Source organism: Cololabis saira, chromosome 20 (assembly GCF_033807715.1).
Source record: "Cololabis saira isolate AMF1-May2022 chromosome 20, fColSai1.1, whole genome shotgun sequence".
NCBI classification, from domain to species: Eukaryota; Metazoa; Chordata; class Actinopteri; order Beloniformes; family Belonidae; genus Cololabis; species Cololabis saira.
In genome coordinates, this window is record NC_084606.1 from 17,603,060 (window position 1) to 17,628,888 (window position 25,829).

A 25,829-nucleotide genomic window follows, 5' to 3' on the forward strand; every position below is an offset into this window, starting at 1 on the left:
CGTCGCCGCGTGCCCTACGCCGTAGGCTCTGCGTCGGTGCGCGGAACCATAAATCAGCCTTCAGTGGTAAACCAGAGACGACATGAAGTGCGAGAGAGAGCAGGAGCATGCGGCGTTTAACGCCTGGAATTACAGACATTATTTTGAGTTTGACTCGGTCAAAAGTGATAAAAACATTCTCGTCCGCTGTAAAGTCTGTGTGGGAGGAAAGTCGTTGCGAGACCCCCGGATTCCTCCTCCCCCACTGGGGCTGCAGCGCCGGCTGCCTCATCAGACTCCAGCGGGAGAACTGCCGGTGGCCCCTCTGCTGCTAAACAGGTGAAACTAGATGTAAGACCAACGGGACTTAGTGCAGCTGAATTGAAGAAGCTTGTCGCAGGTTATGTTGTAGTTCACGTCAGAGAGAGCTGTATTTTGCCCCACGCAATGTGCATAAATTTAAGACTGAAAATAATAAAAACAAGTTTAAAAATAGACCGTTTCATTTACTTATTGTCATTTAATTTTATATGGTGGAATATGCACAAAGAATGGAATTAAACTGAAAGTTCTATTGTTCCAGTAAAGTGTATTCAGGTTGTGCATCATGTTTTTGAAAAGTAACTAAGTAAAGTAACTACTAATGTAACTAATTACTTTTGAGAATAAGTAATCAGTAAAGTAACGGGATTACCTTTTTGGTTCAGTAATCAGTAATCAGTAACTAATTACTTTTTCAAAGTAACTTGACCAACACTGTTTACAAACCTGTGAAAACCCTGTAAACTACTATAAATAATACACAGACATCAGTCCAGTTATAGAGTAAGGCAACCATTTCCCTTCAATTGTGTAGGGTAAAAACAATACAGATTAATTTATGAAGAAAATAAAGCCTCCGTTAGATAACCAGCAACAATCTTTGCTCCTCCTTATCAGGCACTTCGTTAAGATTTATGTTAATGAGAGCGCTATGAATATTTTAGAAAAGGTGTCTGCCGTGTTTGTGTCAAAAAATGTCAGCAAGCCTTGAGGGAATGAGGGGAACTCTTATCAAATCTCAGCTCAACCTGCTTTGCTAACTAGTATACACTCGAGCAGGAGAGCGAGCCAACCTGAGCTAATTAATGTGAAGTTATCAAAGAGGCCTGGAACGCTTCCCCAGCGTGGAAGAGGAAATGTAAGTGGGCTCATGTTTCTTCTCTTTTATAAACACCATGAAGTGAACATGGTGGGAAGAGGACATGGAGGTGAACAAGATAGGAAGAGAGGGGAAGTCAGTCAACCGCTGGAGGGAGTTGATGAACAAATCCAGAGGGAGACGGGTGAGTGTGTTCGCCTGCCCACGTTTGTGTGTCTGTGTGTGTACACGTTCTCTTGCGTTTTTGTTTTATTTTCTCTGCACAGGGACAGATGGTGCCACAAAATACTGAGCGCCTCTGTTTGAACCCAGCTGTAAACGTGTGCACAGACTCTGAGGGGTGTGTACCTGGATCTCAGTTTCAGATCTCGGCCTGCAGCCGTCCAGCCATGGACAACTGTGAGGCAAATGTCCAACTTTACTGCAGCGACAACCGTCAACTACGATACAACCGAGTAAATGAGATGTTATTTCAGTGTTTTTTACAGTTTATTTTCCTTACAAGTTAAAAAAAATGAATGGGATTGGGGTTCAAAGGGAGAGGATGAGTGTGATGTATGTTTCAATACACTTACCTTTGGTGCATGCTGTTTTGATATTCATCTGAAGTAATCTAATATGGATGAGCTGCCTCAGACTGATTTTAGTTGAGTGTGTTGGAGGTTCTTCATTCCCATTTGCAGCATCCAAACATCTGACTTGTGCTTTTTAGCCTGAAACAAACATAGAAAAACACATGGTTTTAAACTTTGCTCCTGTAAATATTGTATCCCATTATAGCTGTGAGAACAAAAACATGAAAATTGCAGTTATTTTCCCCAAACTGATTGTTGAGTTCAAATCTGAACAAAAATGAGACATCAATTCTGTTACATACTGATGTTTTTTTTCCTCTTCTCTTTCCATATATCATACTCTGTAAGAAGACTCATATCTACACTGCACCAGCTTTGTATTATCTGATTGTGTTTAATTTAAGTGAGACGTTTAATCTGGAGGAGGTCACTTTTGCAAAAACTGTAGGGCAAAGCAACTTTCCCAGACAAGATGGTCTGTCAGCGGCGTAGAGCTTTAAGTGATGAGTTCAGTGATGATAATCTATCACTGTCGCTTTGAAGATAGTCTCGGCAAACTCTGGGCAGGTCAGGTTTTTGTACTTTGTCATGTTCATGTTCTGGTTTCCTACAATCCTGCTAAGCAGCACTTTTCTTTGTTTTAAGTTGAAATAAATCACGTTTCCTCAGAGTCAGATTGCAGGCATCACATATTGCCGTAGTGACCTGAGCTATCTGAAGCATAAAAATAACTCACTGAAACCTTTCCAATCATAAAGAACTTCCAGCATGACTTATAAATGCCCAGCGGCATATACTTGGACATTCAGGAAGCATGGCAATAACAGGTATGAAATGAACAGCCGTTGAGCTTCTAAGTCTCTATCCCCTGGAAACCATCAATAAATCCAAGGAATTCCAAGGGATTTTTTCTTCACTGAAGATGTGAGCATTCAGAAGGGCCCCATGTCAATGGAAAATATCATACTTCTAAAAAACAACCTCCTCCAACGTCTTTAGTCTTTAGATAAGTATTGTCAGCATTAGTGAAACCACTGAAGCCCACAGCAGGTGTAAAATACAGTATATTATTTTTCTCTTTTAGACTCAGGGACTTTCTTCAATAAACACAGATTCCAAGTTAGTTTTTAAGGCATAATTTTTTCTTGAGAAACCTAGACACTTCTTAGTATTCATACCCGCACGAGCTTGAATTCAAGTTGAACAGCGGTGTGCTTTGAACCAATCAAAAACAGCTCAAGCAATAATAATCCTTATGCAGCCTCCAGTGGGGGACATGAACTTTACTGCAATATTTAGAAAGCTTTTTTAAGTTGTGGTCAGTGAGATCTCTAAAAGCAATCCTCCGGTTCTGATGTGTCTTACCTTATGTAAGTGAGTAAAAATGTAAATTTTGTCCATATGCAGTTGTTTCCAGGCATCCCAGTTTAAGTCTAAACTTAACTACTGTATTTATCCGTGCATCTCTGCCGTCATAAACTGTAGGCTCAACCCATGTTTGTGTGACAGGAGCTGTGTTTGTACGTCTCTATACCAAGGGAGAATGTCTTGACTGTTTGTCCAATGACAAGGAAACTTTGCACCAGAAGTAAACATATTTACAGCCTTGTCATCATAGCTATATTTCATATCCTTGACAAGTGTACAGGGGGTGAATTTGTTTTGTATGACATGAGGTGAAATGATATTAAATCAACAAATGTATGTATAATTTGGGCTGTGGTCTTTTGATTTGATTAAGGGTGGACATTGCCAATGGCAAGCATCACTTCAGCTACTCAATGTTTAATGATGTATTGGCTTCTGAGCTGTGAATAGCTAACAGATTATAGTCATTCATATTTTAAAGACAGTCAGTTTTGTTGTGCTGTTAATTGTATGAACAGATTACCCTGACTGGCTCTGAATTGGCCTGAAAGGGCCTGTGGATGAAGCGTAGTTAGGCAGCGGGTGGCTGAGCTAAACAAAGATATATTTTCTGAAGTTAGCGCCTAAATGTATTTGCTGTGCACTAACAGCTCCACAGATCCTTTTTTTCCCCACCAAATTTTTTTTTAATTTAACCTTTATTTAACCAGGTAATAGCCCATTGAGATCAAGGATCTCTTTCACAAGGGTGACCTGGCCAAGAAGGCAGCAGCGCACGTCAAAATAAATAAAATCACAAGGTTAATAGACAGAATACGAAAGAATAACGGAGGAACAAATGAGGATATTTGACTTAAAAAGGTGTACCTTACAACCTTTTTTTTCTTTTTTGATTTTCCAATCAGAATCCCGTAAAATTTAAATATGCATTTTTGATTATTTACTGTATTTATACACCAATTAGTAAGTATAGTTTTACAAACTTCCACAGTGAGATTAGTAAAATTAGTTTTGTGGCCCTTAAATTTTCTGTCTGCAAATATGAGTCGTTCACTCCTGTGAAGTTGTAAACATTCCCCTGTTCCTTGTAAAGTCCAGTGCAACCAGAAAATTGAGTAAACACCTTTTTTTTGCAGAAAAGAAATAGAGTAAAGCCCTTTGGCAGTTGGAGGGTTGCAATCCACATGTCAATGTCTCCTTGGGCAGGACACATGGCCTCCAGTCCATTCTTTCGCTTGTGATTGTTTAGGCAGAAGAAGCATTGTAACGACATATAAATCAGTAAAGATGTTTATAGACTGTATGGATGTTGAGGTGAAGTGTTTTATGTACATTAAACATGAGTGATATACACTTGTGGCTTATTGATCTTCCATTAATTTAAATCAGGCATTTTTGCATGTAATATCAGGCATCGCCAACACCCAACATTTTTGCACATCTCCCAAGTTTACTTCAATTTCAATAACAGTACATTCAATTGTAAAGACTTCAGACTTTTTTACGTGACTTTGAATGCTTTAAAGAATTTGATTATTCTCAAGGTTTTTTTTTCAGTGTCGTTAGAAGCAACATTTATAGAAACTACTCTGATAATGCTGCACATTCATGGATCTGGTCCTTGTACTTAAAGTTTTTATCTTTTTTATACACACACATATTTTATATATATCTTCTTATCACTCACTTTAATAAAGATGGAAACCATCTAAAAGAGAAAACACATTACTGTCATTTAGGTATAGTATATGCTCTTCATTGAGTATGCATTTACTCTCTGTCTGGGACGTCTTTTTGCCATCAAGGTAAAAAATTAATTATCAAAATGAATAAGACTTGAAGATAGATGTGATAACAGCCATCTAAATTAATCACTGTCACGACTTCTTTCACAAAGGTTGTATAACTGCATTTTTTCAGTTCATTTGCTTATGAGTATCTGAATTCCATCAGATTGCTTTATTCTTAGCTTGGCATGTTAGTGATTCATTAGTATTTACGAATTAACTTGGATATTGGAGAGCAACTGGGGCTAATCGCGTCTATTCACTCAAGATTTATACATTAAAGTGCAAATTAAAGATTTTAGCAGATAACAGCAAATGAAGAAAGAGGTGAGAAGTTCAACCATAACATTATTATATTATGACTCATTCAGCGGAAACTGCTGTTAGATTTTATGGAAGTCCATCATATAATAAAGGCATTTGTCTCAAAAATGACAATTAATATCCTCATTAATGTTGTAGATTTAAAGTGATCGTCTAAGACATTAAAACCATGAACATCAGTAGAGAATGTAAATATACATTTAAATTGAAGCCAGAGAAACCTTAGCCTGGACCAAAGTGGGGGTTTATAATAAAAACTAATGTTGCCATCCACAGTCATGCTACAAACATGGAAACTCAATATAACTCAAGGTCTCAAGCATTTCTAACCTTCAACTACAGCAGCATTATCAGTGCTTTTGAAGATGAAATTATGCAGATTGTGGGCGATATTAAACCCTCCTGGAATCTGAAGGGGATGCTGTTATATTCTGGCATCTTTCAAGACCATCCCTCTGGCAGCAGTAGCAATTTAATCGCTAATACTGCCACGTTGTGTACTTTGGCATCACAGCTGTCCACATATACATATACGCCTTCAGTTTCTTTCAACAATGGATTGTTGACAGGGTTCATACAACCTCGACTCGACAAAGGTTTGTTTATGGTTAAAAAGACGTGAAAAAAGAGAAACAGACAGCAGTAATGAAGCAGACAGTTTCATGTTATACGTTGAATACCAAAGTATGCTGGCATCATTATCTACTCTTTTCATGCATGGAAAATCCCTCAAATGGGTTTTTCTTTATCGGCCAAGTGGCAACTGCGTTTGCGGCTTTCATGCCTGTGCTTTGTGAGTGTTTCCCTGCTCATTTGTTAGACCTAAATGGACTCGATTTGTATTCTCCACACGAAGCCCATGAGCAGATTTCACACTACTGACACAAATAGCCACCAAACAATGGTTGTCTTTTTAGGCATCTGTCTATTTTTATTTTAAATGTCTTTTCAGAAAGAATAAATGCTAAGAGGGTGAAACCCATGCAGGAAAGTCTCTGGATCATGTCCGCCCTGCATCATTGATCCTAGCTGGCCCAACCAGCTACCAACCAGCAGTGAAACCGAGGTTGTACTGATGGTGTCATCGCAACACTCATACATTTCCAGATATCGGTACATCTACTGTGCGCGATTTTTATCTTGCACTTGGATCTATAGGTGTTGCAGCATTTGCATTTACCAAACATAATGGATAAAAATTAAAATGTGCTTGAGTACAGTAAAAGGAAAATGGTACATCATGATAGTCCCCAAGACTTTACATTTGTAATGGTTTCAGCTGGAGCATCAGATGGTAACGAAGATAGATTGTGGCCAAGAGCAGACACAGAAGAGGAGATTGTAGAAGTAGGAGGTTGGAAAACAGATTGGACCCACACAAAAACACACACACATGCTTTACTGCCTACATACAGAAATAAGAATACTTTTTCACCAATCATTGATTTGGGCCAAAATATTGTAAGATAGCTCTCTCTTTCTTACACTGTCACACACATCCCCACATATATCCACCAAGAACTGCTTGATTTGGGTTTTTGCAAAGCATCAAAGCAATTTATAGTACACCCAGTGTGCTTTTAAACATCTACATTTCATCAAGATAGCTTGATTCAAACTTCTGAAGATCAAAGGTCGTAGAAAAACTAATCAATTTTGAGCGTCACAAACCTTTCGAAAACTTAGAAATGCACTAACCAAGCAAGTCCAGTTGAGTTTTGCTGTGCCATAAATACGAAGCACTTAGAGCAATCTATAGAAAGAGACTTCATTAGGAAGGCCTTTCTGTTTCGCCCCCGCCTTTGCCACAATCAGCATTTACATTTATCCAATTCAAAAGACTTACAACCTGCTTGGTTTCACGCCGAGTCATAAACATTCAGTGATTTATCATATATTGTTTCTGGTCAGGTGAAGGAACTGTTAATCTGTCACAAACACATGCACATGCTATAGTTTACAGGCGACTTTTAGGGTGATTAACACTCTATAACCCACTTTATTTAATTTATTTATATGGCTGTCATTAAACATCATACAGCAATAACTCTACACTACTGTAGAGGAGGATAAAAAGGTACAGTAAAGCTCTCATTCAATCTGCATGTGTACTGTTCCCTCATCTGTGAACTTCTTCTTTTTTCTTTGTTTACAGAAAATGTTTTAAACATACTGTATAGCCGGCCCTGTAGGAAACGCTCTGTTCCTGGACACAGAGGAGTTAGTTGAGGATCAACTAGCTATGATCAAGTGGACCTTGATCCAGATTGCTCCTGGCTGCTCAGTTCAGACGTTTCGGACTGACTGAAAATGAACTCAATAAAACAATATATATCCCAGCTATCACGGGAGCATCTTCTATTAATCTGAAGAGAAGATGGATATATAGTCCAACATTACTTCTTTTGAAAATAAAATGCTACTGAACTTTATCTGGAAACTTCATATGTATTCCCAAATAAAGAATGCATTTTTATTTTCCTTTGATGGTTTTCAGGATAGATGTTTATATAAGGCTATAAAATACTAATCAAAAGAACCCAAAAAAATGTTTTTTTAATCCCTGTTGAGGCAGACCTGGTGTTAGGTGGATGTATGTAGCAGACAATCAAACAAATGCCTCTGAACCAGCGCATGGCGGTCAACTCAAGCAACATCTCGTATACGCCCCCTTTATGTGGTTCTTTGAATTAAGCAAATCATTCTTCTGTTTAAAGCTTAAAATCCCTTACCAACTGCATTTGCCATCATCATCCCAGCATCCACCTGTTGGATGCAGGATGAATTGTTAAGCTGTTGCTCATAACTTTCCGATATGTCAGTTTAAATTTGTGGTGTCAAACTCATTTTCATCCAGGGTCACGTCATTAACAAAGGTAGGTGTCAAAGGACCTGCTGTACAGCAAATGCCATCTGTCATCATGGCACAAGTAATAAAATCAAGATGTATTGTGGCACATGTTATTCTGATCCATGAACTTTGCTAAAATGGCACTGAACTTTGCTGTCAATACATTATTTCCTTTACTCGAGGGCCCCCCCCCAAAAATTTTTTTTCAGGATTTGACCTGTTTTAGATCATCTGTGTGGAGTTTGCAAATATGAATGAATTTGCATCTGTCATCATGTGATTTTACTGTCTAAGATACTTTTTATATACAGCCTGGTTTTCATAGTGATTTTATGGAAAGCTGTCTTCGCTGTGAGTCAGTTTTCTTTCCTTTGACGTGGTGTTGCATCGGCATCTTCAGCACCACAAATAAATACATAGGATTCCTGGATGAAATGCAGACTGAAATGCTGCAGATGTAACACGTCATTAATCTTCTTTTTCTCTTTTTTTTCCCACCTCAACTGCTATCCCCACAACAGCATTCCTTGAAGTCTTTTATTTCTCCTTTAAAATCCAGAATGACCCATGTAATTGCTTCCAATAACTGAGTCTCGATGAACAAAACCCATCACATCGTTCAGGGCATTTAAGCCTGTGTCTGTTGATGCGTGTCAAACTGATGGACCAAGTGAAGACCACAGAAGGTAATATTCTTTGTTCGACCTGCTTATTAAACCCTTTTACCAGTTGCTGGGAGCATGTTTGTGTGCATAGCAGCAGAATAGAGCCTTGACCAATGCAGATTACATACTCTCAGACCCAGCTTCAGCCTTTTAGCCTGGCTGTGCATGTGATTTAAATTGTATTCTCAGTCAGTCTTTTCACAGAAGGCATGTACGCATACTTCATGTGGGTGTATATGCGCATTTGTGTCAGAGAGAAAATGAGGGTGAAAGGGAATGAAGAGGAGAGCAGCAGGGAGAGAGAAATATTGTAAATTTGAGGACGAAAGATGCAGAGAGGCTTATTCTGTTAAGCAGGTGGTTCTAAACTTCATAGATGCATCAAAACTCATGTATTGACTCTGTGACCCAAACGCAAACACATTTTCGCACACACGCACTTTTTTCAAGCATTTCACATTATTGGACAAAATTGAACACTGGGATTGCAAAGACGAAGGGAGAAGAGGGAGGGTGGCTGTGTGTCTCAGCAGGTGACTTAAAAATCTGCACCATGCACGGTACTGACACAATACTATTTAGTGTGCAGGATGCAAAAAGGCAGAGCATACGTGATGAGAATAAACCAGAAACGTTTAGTGCAGCTTTGTCACAGTGATTCTCTATTAAAACAACAGCAGAGGACGTCAATATCTGGTTTCATGTAAGATGGGAAGTGAGGAAATGTGTCATCTGTAGGAACTGCATGCACGCGCAAATAAAAATGCTATGTGCCATGTTTAACTAGGGCTTATGTGAAAAGAGCTAATTGCAAATGTAAGCATGTAAAAGTAAGAAGAGATAGGAAGGATAAAAAAATTCTAAATCAAGCTTACAAACATGTCAGCCAACGTTAGCCTGAGCCTCAACATTCCTTCTCTTTCCAATCCGGGCTCAATCCGGGCTTGAATCTCAGCCTTTTGACATTTCCTGTTGTTAATCAATCCCACTACAACGGCTTCAGCACTACAAATCACTGAAAGTGAGGCATTTGTTTCTGTAAAATAGGGTTTCAGCATCAGCAAACACGTAAATTCTGCATTCATTTAAAATCCTTTTATAAACTTTAAATTACCAATCCTGATGCTGGGTTTTCATTCATGTTAGTCTCACAGCCCTTATTTGCTTATTTTTCCTATTTTTGCCACAAAGGAGCACTTCTTTATTTCTAGTATACTTAAGTTCATTCACAAGTCACCAAACTCCTTTGATGAGTAGTATTTCTTTTCCAGTTTGACATGGAAGTACTGCATCTAGTTTGTAACTGTTATGTTGAGTAAGTATAGCTTGGTGTGGTCTTTTGTTTTTAAACCTCTCCAAGATGCACCCCACATTTCGCGTGAAGACAGCTGGGATAGGCTACACCAGAACCCACAGGACTTTAAAGCAGCAATGGATGCTTGACGTTACACTTTTTTTTGCTACACGTCTGGACCGTGTGTACATTTTGGTCTTCTAATTATTTTATAATTTTCCACAACACTCCATATTGGTCTGTTTTTAAAATTTCAGAACCAAATTAGAAAATAGAAAAACAGAAAAAAATATATTAAGATGATAACAATAATCAAAAATGCTATAAATCCATTTCGGTGCTTTCAGGACTTTATTTCTGGTTTCAAGGATGATGAAGTCATTTCACCTTCATCGACTCAAGCCGCTCAGCTATCTGCAGAGCAATTCCATCAGCACTTTAAAGTCTCAGACCATGGTTCTCAGTTGTTAAAGGGTAGGATGCCCTTTCCAGACCGGGAGTGAGGTACTGCCTCCAGTGGAGAAGTTTAAGTGTCTCGGGGTATTGTTAATGAGAGAGGGAAAAAGGGAGCAGGACATCAACACCTTTTTTCCCCATCTTGCTTTAAAGGTGGCCATGTAATAAATTCTTAGAACCAATGGTCTGAGTGAAATTTCTCAGGGCATGTATTAAACCTCCTAAAGGGCAAGGGCAGATGTTCAATGGCCCATGATCAGTAGAGGTCTTTTGACATGATCACTTGCTGTTTCTAAGCCAGCAACAACACAAAGCTGGTTCTTTAAAGGGCAGCTTGTGAGCAAAGTTGAGTTGCATCTTCCTTTCAAATCAAAAGGGTGCTGAGCTGAGGAGCCAGAGAAAATTACTGGTGAGTATAATGTCCAATTAACCTTTATTGAATTTAAATCATGAAGAAATCTGTCAAAATCTTAGGTCATAATGTGTCCTAGCTCCGAGGTTACTGGATTTTGGCAACCATATGCATTATTACCTGTGGTGTTCTGCTGTCGACTTCATTACTATTACATAGAGATCTTGTACTGTACACTTAGCGTCTACCTCTACTTGCTATATATCTTATTCACATCTAAAAAATATAGTGTCCACATGTATGTATGTGTGTGTGTATATATATATATATATATATATATATATATATATATATATATATACATACACACACACACACACACATATATACTGTACAATAACTCTTGCGAGAATGAATCCCAATTTACCCTTTAAGTGTAGTAAATCCACATTTTTCTGTATGTGTTTACTGTATGTGACTGTGTTTAGCAATAACACAGCCACGAAAATGTCCTGGAAAATAACCTGAAATGATTTACGTGTAATTAGTAATTACTTTGTTTTTTCATGTTTAAAGCTTTTTTTAATTTTACTTTTTTTTTTTTTTTTTAAGGGCAAGTGATGATCTGGTTTTTAGATATTTAAACTACAAATCAGCTGAACTCCTACTTGCTGTGACACTGCAGTCATGTTCAACTTAACCACTGGCAATGTATGTGGTTTTGTGCAAAAGTCTAGCTAAAAATTGCCACATGCTAACCAACAATGCAACTGGCCTATTAGGGTTTTAATAAAAGTGTTAATTTGTGTTGCATCAGGGGGCACGGTGGCACAGCTGTTAGTGCAGCCGTCTCACAGCTAGAAGGTCCTGGCTTCAATTATCGCTGGTGACGCTGTGGGTTAACTTCCCCCACGACTTCAGCGCCCACACCCTGGGTGGGGTTGGTGAAAGGGCCTTTCTGTGAGGAGTTTGCATGTTCTCCCCGTGTTCCCTTGGTAGCTAATGTGAGCTTCCCTCACAAAAACATGCACACAGTCCTGGGCTACACATGCCCCCTCTGGCCAGCCGGGGCGCCAGATGGGGTGGGGAGGATCTGGCCGGAATAACGTGATCCTTCAACGTGCTACGTCCGGCCATAGAAGCCCCACCCTGTCTGGTGAAAAGAAGCGGCCTGTTCACTCCTCAAGTTAAGGAGACCTGAGATCAGTATGGCTCTCCCGGGGTTGGTAGAGGGAGAGAGAGATACTTAGGAAGATACTTAGGCAGGAGCACTGGGTGATAAAAAGGGAAAAAAAATCAGGGGGGAATAAATAAATTGTGTTGTAGAGCTTTTTTATGAAAGAACTATTTAGACAGACTAAGTTGGATCTCACAAAAACCTTACTTTTAGGTGAACACCTTAAATAGTGCACAACTCAGAAATTTAAAACATTAAAACGATCTAGAACATAATCTCTTTTAAAAGAACATGAGCTATATGCTGCCTACTGCAGTTATAAATAACATCTCGACTTTGCATTTTTGTCATTTAAAGGAGCTTGAGGCCGGATTGTGGCAAGATTTATGAAAAAAATCCGTATTAAGTTTTCTAGTAATAATGTCAGATGAAGCGTTCCAAACCCAAAAGAATGATCCCTATAGTGTATCTCTCCTTTGCCTTGAACAGGCTGTGTGCTGCAAAATGTGCTGCAATTCGGTCCCGAATTTCCCGCGCTGGGCTGCGGATGTGACGTTACATGACGCTGCATGCGCGTTCTCCCCGTTCTCCTGTGCCGGCTTCACTGTTGGCTGCAGTACCCCCAACGGCCGTCGTGGTAAAGGGTGGCGCTAGAGAGTCTCATTTCTTAAAAGGAGCCTCAAGCTCCTTTAAATGGAGCAAAGAGCTGCGACTGGAATTCCTCGTTGTTCAGAAGATTTAAAATTATTTTTTGGCTGTTTTTGACTGTAAATTCTTTCTCTATTGTTTACTAATCTGATTATTCTTTCATTTTCAAGTTTCTTATATTCACTGTTTGGGTTAGAACATGAGCGTGGGCAAAAAACATATTTAAATAACTCCTCACCCTTTTCTGTTTACTCATCTTCCTCAGGCCTTCTTCTCCAGCCATATATTTCAGCATGTCCCTTTCTCTTACGTCTGACACCTGTAAATCTTGCAGCTTTTTCCTTTTTTTCTGAGTTACGGCGCTACATTTCTATGCCATTAATCTCTCGCCGTCCTTGCAGTTTGCTCATTCTGTTTTCGGTTTCTTTCATTGCGTTTTGTCCTCCTCTTCCTGTAAGTCCCTATCTCCATCCTCATAAAAGGGGCACATCGGCTGTCCTTCTGTGTTTATTGCTACATCTTCTCTGTGTCACCTTCGCCACTTCCCCCGAGCAACAAACAAATAGCTACTTGCGCTTGAAGTTGTGCTTTGTCTTTTATGACCGAGTGAAATGAGAAAGAGTGAAATCATAAAAGTAAATAAATAATACACGCAAAGGCATTCAATTCTTATCTCAAAGAATGCAGGCTCATCGCTCCAGCATCTTATCATGAAGGCACAGCTTCAGCAATGATCCCATAGTAGTACGTACTTTGCACCAAGGCATTGCTCCCAGTTAGAAAGATATAGAAGTAAACCAACGCACCCAGTGGAAGAAAATATGAATAAAATATACACTAAGTTTATGAAAAGTTCACAACTGTTTCAGATTGTGGATAAAGTTGCCTGACCCAAGAGATACCATGACCCTGACTGACCGCTCTGATTCCTGGTTGTGCTACATATTGCTGGATACACGATTTCAGGTGCAGAATGAGGCAGTGTTCTACACATCTAAATCACTTCTACCATCACATTTATACAAGTCAAGATTGACCCAGCTCCATGCCATCACTGATGCTGGTTTTTGTAACTTTCGCTGATAGAATCCAGGATGTTTTTCTCATCTTTGGACATGTAAAACTCAATGATTGTTTTTTTTTCCCCAAAGAACACTGAAATATGGACTAATTTGCCAGATTACTCAAGACCTCTCTCTGTAGAGCTTCTATATTGCTTCCACCTTGTGTAATCCAATTTCAGGTGAAATTTCTAAATAAACTGCTGGACTTTTTAATTTGCTGATTCTTTTTGTCGGACAAGAATAATTAGCTTTTGTTAAATACCTGACATGTTTTGGCGAATCCTTTCGCCTTCATCATCGAATCGCCGAAACATGTCAGGTATTTAAAAAACCTAATTATTCTTTTCCGACAAAAAGAATGAGCAAACTAAATTGTAAAGCCATGGACAAAATGAAATGTATTAAATCAAAATGCTGGACTGTTTAATTAGAATGTTAGAATTAGAATGAAACAAGGTACCTCCAAAGTACTCCTAAACCCATGTGACAGTATTGATTGTGGTTGTATAAGAGTATTTGATGCAGTGCTGCTGAGGGGTTGAATATGTAAGGGATTATGTCCTTCGAGGTGTACATTATCAGAAATATATGGACTTCGCGTCGGACGGTTCACGCCCCCGCGTCCTCCATATATTTCTGATAATGTACACCGCAAAGGGCATTATGCCTCTTATACCACGGTCACTTACCAAAAAAGATAAATATTAAATAAGTTATTCATGCTTTAATGTGTTTTCAGTTGAAATCAATAGTTTTATAACAAGTCACAGCTGAGCGGCTGAGCGGACTATTTAATTTCTCTCGTCTACAGCCGTTGTAACCTGGTAAGTTACAAAGCTTTTTAACAAGCCATAACTCAGTTTCCTTGGTAACGGGAGATATTCTAGTCGGCTCAGTTCTGCTCGGCTATTTTCTTTTCTCTCCTCTTCTGCATCCCAGTCATCAAAATTGTTAAATTCACCAAATAAATTAAAAGAAATAACAAAATCACTCATGTCACCGTCCTGCGGTAGCCGGCTCTTCTTCTCTGAATCTCCGTTGACGTGGTTACCACCTGGCAGTTGATCCAGCGCAATGATATTAAAGTTATCAGGCAATTTGACCAAACTTGTTTTCTAGGTGTAGGTTATACAGTAACTTATAAATTACACCTAGGTGTAGGTTATAAGTTATAACCTACACCTGCCAGCCAATCAGAATCGAGTATTCACACAGACCGTGGTATAAAACACAATAACACAGAGTTGATTTGCCTGAACTTTAGTATATTGATATGTTTGTACACTGAAGATACTTAAAAGCTTAAGTTTGCTGCAATTTATGTTTTTTTCATTTAACCTGTCACCAGTTGATCTGCTGACAGTGAACTCTTCCAAAACATTATCTAGTAAGTTCTATATACCATCTGTAAACATCTCTGGCTGCGTCCGAAATCGCATACTTCCACCCTAATGAGCATGCAAAAACAGTATGTGAGATTTTTTAGTGCGTCCGAAACATTAGTACGTACTCAATAGTATGCTCTATCCATACTCATTCCGGAGAAATGTATTAGTGTGGATTGATGGACACTAGCTAAGCAGAAACTTCCCACAATGCAATGCAGCGGTTTTGGTTGCTAAGTGATACGTATATATGTCATAAGTATAATATTAAGTATAATAATATTATTGTATAATATTAATATTATAATATTCATATATAATAATATTATATAATTACATCTTGTTTCGGCCAGAATAAACGGGAAAGAGCGGAGCGGTGCTGCTACTGCTACTGTGACACGTCACTTCCTCCCAACGGCAGGAAGTGACGTGTGCGCTCTTAATAGTACATCCGAATTAAATGAATTAAATGAAGCACTTTAATTAAAAGAAAAAGTCCAAGTACACCATATTCAGTCAGGTGTTGAGAGCATACTAATGGATGGTCTTCAGCAAGTCATATTGTTCTTGCCGACATCCTTCACTTATGGTTGCAGAAATATTTAGCTCAAGAGCAAATAAAGTGCCACACATACAGCTTTGCATGGTCAAGACCTCTGGACCTCCATGCGTGCAAGAGGTTGTTCTCGACCACTTCAAGAGGGCGTCTGCACCTTCTTGGGTATTTTTACTTTAAAACCCACATTTTTGCTTCAAATCAAATCAGTCAAATCAATCTGACAATTGACAGTTGGAGGATATAGACCAATGCATACATTGGCCAGCTCACAATTGGTAATTTTAAGTGTAATTGCTCCCACATGAAAATTCACCTTGATTCTGATTGAGAGACAATTGTTTGAGTGTGTTAATCTATACCAGTTTACTGCGTCGACTCAGATCACAGTACAATCAACGTAACGTCAGGCACACTCACCACCGCCAAATGCCGGTCCTGTCACCAGGAAGTGGTTTCATCCGAACCGCTGAGAGTTCAGGTAAGTCCTGTCATATATGAGCTTGGAGACTTGTTTCCTGTGGCGCAATTTGTCAACTACACCCATAATGACCCGCGGTTCGAGCAGGGCAGGAGCCACTGGCAGAGCAGACTTCAGACGCCGTGCCATCAGACGCTGGGCAGGACTGCTGTCTATTCCCTCTGTAGGGGTGTTTCGCCACTGTAGTATTGCTTTCCAGGCATCCTTGCCTTCCCGAAGGGCTTTCTTGCATAGATTCTTAGCGATTTTAACAGCTGCCCCAGCCTTTCCGTTGGCCTTGGGATGCCTCGTGAGGAGGTGACATGCTCGAACTCCCACTCCCCAGAAAACTGGCGGACATTAGTACAAGCAAACTGGGGCCCGTTGTCAGTGATGACTCTGTCAGGTTGACCATACCGAGCAAACTGAGCCTTGCATCACTTTATCGTTGTCTCTGCACTGAAGTCTGGCAGAACATCAATTTCCCAGTAGTCTGAGTAATGATCGACCAACATCAGAAAATCTTTCCCACTATGTTGAAACAGATCTAAGCTCACGATCTGCCAGGGGCGTGTAGGCAGTTCATGGCTCAGCATTGTCTCTTTCTGCTGCTCTACAGCGTACCCGTTGCCTGTTGTGCACTTACTGACAAAGTCCTTAATGTCACCCTGCATTCCAGGCCAGTATAAGGTCTCCCGTGCTTGTCTGTAGCAGGCGTCGCCTCCGATGTGACTGCGGTGTACTCTGGCAAGCATTTCAGCTCTCAGTGACTTGGGGATCACAACTCTCTGACCTCTGAACAATACCCCATTTTGAACACTTAACTCCTCTTTGATAGACCAGGGCCCTCATTTATCAACAGTGCGTAGAAAAGGTCCTAAATTCTGTCGTAGGAGTGAAATTTAGAATGTGTGTAAGTACAAAAAAATCCGGATTTATCAAACGTGCGGACGCTGGTCGTACGCACATCAGTGATGATAAATCCCACCTGTTCTAAACTGCCGTGCTCGTGCACGGTTACCGTCATTTGCATACAGAAACGCCTCCAATTGACCATATATGGCAGCAACAACAGCTCCCGTTTGGAGGTTTACAAACTTTATTGACCAAAATTCTGTAGAGTTTACAACAAAAGGCAAATGAAACAAAATAATCAATTATCTACAAATATCCAACATTTGGGGGGGTTGAGAGCAAAAAAAAAAAAAGATACATTTACTGACAAGCTATGGGAAGTGTATTAATAAAAATGAAGAAACAAAGACATCGTTTCATATAAGCTTTTGGCAATATCGTTTTTTTCACATTAAAAAAAGTGTGTTTCTCAACCCTGGTCCTCGAGGCACCCATGTCCAGCATGTTTTAGATGTTTCCCTGTACCAACACACCTGATTCTAATTAATGGTCCTAATTAGCTTGTCACCACGGTCTGCACAGCTCTGTTGATGACACAGGTACTTTTATCACGGTGTGCTGAAGCAGGGAAACATCTAAGACATGCAGGGCAGGGGGTCCCGAGGACCGGAATTGAGAACCACTGGTTTAAGAGACGCTTTACATTCATTTTTCAGTTGTACAATGGAGGGTTTGCTGTTATTCCATTTGCATTTATGTATGTGATATTTGGCTTGTAAAATAATTATGTTGACCATGTTTGATATATTTCTTGGAAGATTATCCATAAATTAAGATTTGGTTGGAGTCAAAAGCTCCTGCTTAGAGGTGCAAACACCAATAGAGCTGTTCTGCAGAATAAATGAGTGTTGCGTTCCTGCAGGCCACCGGGCAACAACGGGCAACAGAGACATAGTTGCATCGCAGATTATTTGTGCATTGGTTGAATGAAATCCTTTCATGTTCACGTAACTAAATTCATTGTGTGATGGTGATTTTATGGCGATTTGGGTGCAATATAGCTCCAATTATGTTTGGGAATCCGGCGATGGCATGAAATCCTCGTTTAATTTGGGCTTGTTGGTGATGTGTGTATGGAAACTGGGTGTAAATTATGGCCAGAGAAATTATTGCATACAACACTGCCGGCATGATTCTGCTGCGAAATGCCGCATATGTCTCCAATCTCTCTCTGAAATGTTCCGGTGGACAAACATTCCAGGGTGGACAGGAGCTGGATGTGACTGGGATGGAGTTGTAAATCACAGCATAGATCCATCAGAATGTTTTTGGGGAAGCGGTACCTGCTGAGAAGCCGCTCCGTCTCTCACTGAACAGATCAGTGCGCTCTTTGAAAACGCGCTCTCAGCGCGGAGCGTGTTTTTGCGCACGGTCTCTAAATCCTCCAACACTGCAAGATAAGCCATGGTACTTGTATTTTCTTTTCAGGTCGTCCTGCCAAAGCTGTCTTTTATAGCTTGTCACACCAATTATTCAAAATGTCTGAATTACTTATGGAGAATTTTTATTAATTGGAGGAAACGGGGAACATGTGCACATGTTCCCCGTTCAGTCACAGTTCAGCGATCTCAAACTTCACATGTAAAGTTTGACACTCTTTTAATGGGTTCTATTTGTAGTTTCACTGTTCTACCACTAGGTTTTGTGCGTACGCATGGTCGGAGCTGTGCGTATATTTACACGTGTTTCTGCGCACAAATACATGTTGATAAATACCATACTTTGCGTGGGAATGCTCGTACGCACGCTTTACGCACAGATCTGTGCGTACGCACGGTTGATAAATGAGGGCCCAGTACTCTCTCACTGCCTGCTCAGTTTCGTCCTTAACGGCTGGCCAGCCATTAAGGATGATAGCCTTCACGGCTTGCAGCTGTGCGTCATTGTCTGTGTGTTGCTGTATCTGCAATAGTTTTTTGTCAGTGACGTTGATATAGTCAGCCATATTTATGTGCTCAATTGCACGCTGCTCATCCAACATACTGCATACTGTGTGCTTGGCATGCATAGAGCTGGGGTGCGAGCTGGGTGCAACAGCCCTGCTCAGTGTGTCACTCACGAACATTTCCGGTCCTGGTTTGTAGATAACTTCCAAGTTGTAGCTTTGGAGCGCAAGTGGCATGCTCTGCAAGCGCTTAGGGGCATTCAGAAGGGGCTTACTGAAGATCGGTATAAGGGGCTTGTGGTCTGTCTCCGCTGTGATCATATCTCGACCATAAAGATAATGGTGAAAACGCTGGCAGGCAAACACAATGCTGAGACACTCCTTCTCTATTTGTGCATAGTTCTGTTAAGTGGGCGTAAGTGCCCGTGAAGCGAATGCAATGGGCTGTCCCTCCTGCATCAGACAGCAGCCCAGGCCATGCTGGCTGGAGTCACTCTGCACTGTGACGGGTTTTGTGACATCATAGTATCGCAGCATTGGTGTCATCGTTACAAGTCGTTTTATTTCCTTGACAGCTGAGTCATGTTTTGGTAGCCAGTGCCACACTGTGTCCTTGTCAGTGAGTCTCGTCAGAGGTTCACATACCTCTGATAGCTGCGGAAGAAAATTGGCCAGGTAAGTGACGAATCCAATGAGTCTCTGCACGCTCTTTACATCAGTTGGGGCTGGCATATCCAAAACAGCCCTGACTTTCTCTGGGTCGGCCTTGAGACCCACCGCCGACAATATGTGGCCGTGGAAGCGCACTTCAGACACTTTGAACTGAAGCTTCCTGACACTAAGCCGCAGCTTGACTTGACGACAGCGGTCTAGAAGAGCTATCAGCTTTGCATCATGGTCTCTGCCTGCCTCCTCGTCGCTGTCAATACAGCCCACAACGAGGATGTCGTCTGCTATGGGCTCCACTCCTTCAAGGCCTGCCAACAGCTCATGCTGCCTCCTCTGGTAAACCTCTGGAGCCACTGTTACTCCAAATGGAAGTTTCAACCATCTCTTCCGGACCCAGGGTGTCCTGAATGTGGTCATGAAGCTACTGACTTCATCCAGCTTACACTGCAGAAAAGCATCTCTTGCGTCAACCAGTGTGAAAACTTTGGCTTTAGGTAGCTTGTAAAGCACATCCTCTAACGTGGGCATGATGCAATGCGATCGTTTGAGTGCACGGTTGAGGTGGTGCGGCTGTAAACATATGCGCAGCTTTTCCGGTCTTCTGACAATGACCATGTTGCTGATTCAGTCTGTGGGCTCGCTGACAGACGTGATATGGCCCTCTGCTTCATACCTGTCCAGCTGAGCCTTCACAGCGTCCTTCATGGCCACAGGGACATTGCGTGGCGCACACTGCACCGGCTGAATCGCTGGATCCAGCTCAAAGTGAACTTCTCCAGGGAGTGCCTCCACCGGACCTGTGAAGACATCCTGATATGCTGTGATGACTGTATTCCTGGAGAGAGGCTTGGTGAGGCTGTGATTAACTGTGTTGAGCTCCTCCACTCTGAGCTCCTCTGGAATAGTGAAGTGTATGAGCCCCATCTCCTCTGACATCGAGCCTGACAGCAATGGCAACTGCCGTGCGTTAACAACCTCAAACTCCAGTTTGTATTTGTGGACCCGCACCACACAGTCCATGGTTGAAACCCCTAGTGATGGCAGCCCGTGGTCTGAAGACAGCTTAAGGGTGGTGTTGCTCTGCTTTAGCTTTTCTCCTGGAGCCAGTCTCTTTTTATCTCTGAGACTCATGACGTTGCATGTGGCTCCCGAATCAATCTGGCATTTCTGTAATGTTCCATTTAGCCGAAGATTGACAAACCATTTTTTGCCTCTTGTCCTCACAGCTCCAAATCTCTGCAGCATACACATCATTTGTTTCCATCACTGTGCTTTCTTTGTCAATGTTCAGTTCCTCAGCTATGTGTAGTTTTCCTTCCTTTCTCTTGGTTTTGTTGCAAACTCTGGCGAAGTGATTAGCTGTGCCACAAGCATTACAATTCTTGCCATACGTGTTCCTTTCCCCACCTATGTGATGTGCCACAGTACTTACATGTGCAGAGACTCCGAGGCTGTGATCTGGGCTGGGCGCTCATTCTCTCTGCAGTGCTGGATTGTCTTTTAAACGGAGGTTTTCCTATGGCGTTGACACTGTCCATGTGAGACCTCTCCTGCTCCATAGATCTCAACTGCAAATCGCTCAGCTCAGCTGCTCGACATGCTTCGATAGCGCTGGCGAGCGTCAAGTCCTTCTCCCTCAGCAGCCGTCTGCGTGTGTTCTCATTAGCAATGCAGATAACTATTTTGTCTCTGATCAACTCATCTCTTAAGGCACCGTAATCACAGGTAGCAGCTTTCTCTCTGAGTCGAGTCACAAAACAGTCTATTGCCTCACCTTCCTCTTGTTTACAGAAGCCGAATATGTAGCGTTCATAGATCACATTCTTTGCCGGTGTAAAGTACTGCTCCAGCGAGTTCAGGATGACGGACGCATCCGCCCGGTCAGCGTCAGGTTGTGTTTGTAGACATGCCGACACTCTGCTCCCATAATACTCCTCAATGTCGCAGCCTGGACCTCTTTGGGCTTACTCACCAGCCCCGTTGCTAAAGCATAATCCTCATATTCCGCTCGGAAAAGTTCCTAATTCACACTCAGATTGCCACTGAGTTTCATCGGAGTTGGCGGTAGTATGTTCGCGGCCATGGCTATTTCCTGGTGCTGCTCCGGTGTATCAGGCATTCTCAGTCAAACGCGCTAACTAATCTCACTTGCCGGCTTCACGCAGCCGTTAACACCGAAGTACGTCCACTTCTGACACCATGTTTGAGTGTGTGGTGTATTAAAGATGAAACAGCACACTCGTAGCTTGTTAATCTATACCAATTTACTGCGTCGACTCAGATCACAGTGAAATTGTGAAAGTTGTGAAATCTGACCTGCCATATATGTGAAGACAGCAGTACTAAACAATCCTCAGACGATGACATAAAAAGAGCCCCTAGTCCATGATGCAGTTTATCTTTTGGATTAGTAACATAAACAACATAAATAAGTTTTCAGGCTGAAAGTGAAACTTTAAAATACATTTAAGCAGCAAACATTTTGAGATGAACTATTCTAAAATGATTGCAAAAGGTCTGATCTGGGTAGTTTTCTGTTTGTTGGTGGATCTGCATAGGTGATGACACGTCACTGAGTTTCCAACGAGGTTTAGAAGGAGCTCCTGGACTTATAGGATAACGTAAGCAGATTATGCCCTTTTAAAACTGATTTGTTTGCAGTATGCTACATCAGTAAGTGTTATGTTTATAAGTCTAGTTTTTTTGGCCTTCATGCAAACTCAAGGGTTTACTGCTAATGAAAGTAGAAGAAGGGTATAAAAAAACAATTGTGGCTGCATATTACTGAAAAGAAAAATTACAGCTGAAAACAAAATCCCAGCAGGCATTCTCATGTGCACGATTGTATTCATATGGAGACAGAGGGTTTTCTTACTCTGACATATGCCAGCATGCATCTGTGAATTCTTTATGTGTGCACTTTGTGTGTATGGTTTTTCTACCACCCTCCGGGGAGACCCCACGCACCGTCTGTCTCTGAATGATTCAGCATTCATTTCCTCAGAGAACCAAGAAATACCCGTTGAAGGGGAAGAGAGTACACGGAACTGCAAAAGGATAAAAAGTCTAAGAAGCAGCAAAACCCTTGACAGAAGGTTGGACAGAGGGACGTATACACAAAACAAGTAAGAGGTTACTTGTATAAATTGATGACGATTATTTTGCATCCTGGTTTAGAAATCATGTTCAGGTGTGAAATCCCATTTTACGGTTTCTTCTGTAGCCTTTTTATAAGGACAGGTGCCTGCATTTTTTCAGTTTTGTTTTCTATGTCCTTTTTTTTCCACTCTTCATGGTGAGTTTCACTGTCCAAATATCACAGTGGCGACAAAGTAAGAGGGGCAGAAAATTACAGGGCAAGATGAGGAAAAATGCAATTAAATGGATGGTGAAGAAAAACGTTTGTCAATCAGGTTTCCAATTTAAAAAATCTCTAAAAATATTCTCTCACTTATTATTTGGGCATTTAATCAAAACATTTGGTAATCTTAACTGACCCAACACAGGTATAGCTTAGTCTGCTGGACTAAAACCTTCAAAATAAAAAAAAAATTCAATACTTTTTAAAATTGTGATTAACTTTTTTGCAGTTAATGAAAGTGTAACTAAATAAATGTTTGTCACTGTAAGTTCAACATCATTTAAATGTGTATGTCATTTAACATCTTTTAACCCTGAGTTGCCTGTAAGAAGATAGGAGAGGATGGTTGCTGTCACAAAGCCGACCAGTGTCTTCTAAAACTCATTCAATTTGTTTGGTTTTAATTATTTAAAATACTTCATAAGGGTCATAAAATATGAAAGTATTGGATTGATTTATAAATACATAAAATATAAGGTTTATAATTTGAAAAATACATTGCACAATATCCTTGTTTTCTTTGTTGTTGTTTTTTGCACAAGCTCAGAAAAAATGTCCCTAACGTGCAACAAACTTTGTATGTGGAAGATTGAAGGATGAAAGGAAAATAAATAGTTTTGTTTAGAAAGCCGGAGTCTCAATTTGTCTTTTTTTTTCTTTTTGTGTCAGCTACGAATGCGATTGGCTCGCTCGGTATCTCTGCATTTCCCTCTATGTATTTCACACAACAACTTATCCTTTGTCATATGACTGTGACTGTGTGTGTGTGTGTGTGTGTGTGTGTGTGTGTGTGTGTGTGTGTGTGTGTGTGTGTGTGTGTGTGTGTGTGTGTGTGTGTGTGTGTGTGTGTGTGTGTGTGTGTGTAAATGAGAAACACAACTGCAAAACATAACCAGGTTACATTTTAGAGACGGTAACTCAAGAGCCCATATTTGTTGCTGATGCAGTACAAGACCACATCATGCTTTATTTAATAGTTATCTGTGCCACCAGGCAGGGGAAGTGGAAGGACAAATGCCAGAAGTTCATAGTGGCCTACCATCCATCCAAAGTTACTAGAAACAGAGTCATGACACATTTCACCAGTAAAATGAATATGGGGACTGATGTGGTGTAATGTGTAGAACGCCAACACTCACTGCAGGAGAGTTATGATGCATCACAGACAGAACCAAGCTATTTCAGACATCATGTGCAGCAATCAAGACTAATAAAGTTTGATTATATTGAATAACCTCTACAAGTAAAGCACCAATCAAGAAAGAGAGCATATGATGTGATATGATGAGGACAATTGAATAGTGACACCAGGCAGTGCTCACATGAGGCAATGTTCTGGGAAATATCAGTGTTCTTGATACTTTTGCTGCTTAAACTTTTCTTCTAAACATTGTAAGAGACCTGTGAGACAGGCTAAGACACTCTGTGATGGCAGTTGTTTTCTTCAACAGGATGGTGTGTCCCACTATGCTGCAAAAACTGGTCAGGAACATCTCAGAGAACAGATTAAGCCCAATGTCCCACTCTCATGGACACCTGGGTTTGGTCTTAACAGGAACAGCATCTAATTTCACTAAACTTGTGGAAGCACTGTTTTAAATGGATTGTTTTGGTTTAGGTCTGGATTCCTGATTCACTGCTCAGATAAATGAAACCACTCAGAACGAGGCACAACTGACAATGTAAAATTAAATAATTTCAAAAGATTGTCTATGTTGCTACATTAAATTGTGGCTCTCAGTGTCATGGGGACAAATACATATGTCTTGAAGCGTAAAACTTTACCCTTTCCTCCAAAATTGTGGCAAATGCTCTAAAACTGCAAATTCAAATACTCACACGGGTTAAACCTTGTAAGAATCTCACACTATTTATTTTCAAAGACATGTTTAGTGTCCGTCTAAACTCTTCTATATTTTCTCAAAGATTTGCACTTAAAATGACGCACGCACGCACACACGCACACACACACACACACACACACACACACACACACACACACACACACACACACACACACACACACACACACACACACACACACACACACACACACACACACACACACACACACACACACACACACACACACACACACACACACACACACACACACAGGCCCGGTGTTTCTATAGCACCAGATCAATAGATCAAGCTCTTTTCATAGCACATATCAATTACCACACACTCTCCAACTCTCTACATTCATGCCTTGAAGAAAAAATTGGAAAAAGAACTTGAGGTGTAGAGAGTGGAAATGTTTGGAGTACTTCACCTCTGTCTAATTGGTGTTTTTGTGGTACAAAGACAGCTGGCAGAGAGACTTAACTTGCCACTGATCTTCAATCATCCACAGGCAGATACTGTCAGATTCTTTTATTACAGTGAACGCTTGAACAAAATAAGTGACACACCAACTATTCTGTGCTTCGGAGCACTGAGTCAAAAAGTTAAAAGAAAAATGCATAAAAATACTAATGTGATCAAGCAATTCAAACTGTTAAAAAAATATTGTCTTCTTTATTAATATGAAAACAGTGAAGTTTGTGCCTAATGCAAAAGATGTATGTTATAAAAAACAGCTAATTAAAATTCCTTTCTTCGACACATAACTTACAAAGGAGGTAACCAGGATTTTTACTTTATTTTTATTTTCAATCTTGTTTCATCAAAATACAATATCTTGAGAGAGTTTGGTAGCTGCAAACTTTGTTGTTCCTGCCTGCAGCTGCACCAATAAATACTAGTAGTCCGCGACTATTCACCCGGTGGAGGTCGGATGCAGGGGCTTTGTGGGGGGGTCTGCGATCCGGCTCCTTTGTGCTGCGGGAATGACCGGTCACAGCCTGAAGAAGGCCATCAAGGAATTGGCAGAGGAGGCAGAGAAAAAAAGTTTCTGGATGTGGTTACGGAGGAG

The 25,829-nt window shown here is 40.7% G+C and overlaps 1 protein-coding gene across 2 annotated transcripts in view; it reads right to left on the reverse strand.

Moving 5' to 3' along the window:
- Positions 1–25,829, reverse strand: part of htr2cl1 (5-hydroxytryptamine (serotonin) receptor 2C, G protein-coupled-like 1) — a 231,268-nt gene that overhangs the window by 134,585 nt on the left and 70,854 nt on the right. For both annotated transcript variants that reach the window (XM_061710354.1, XM_061710353.1), the window contains exon 3: positions 1,696–1,833. The gene's annotated coding sequence lies outside the window, so the exon portion shown is untranslated. The remainder of the gene's footprint in view (positions 1–1,695; positions 1,834–25,829) is intronic.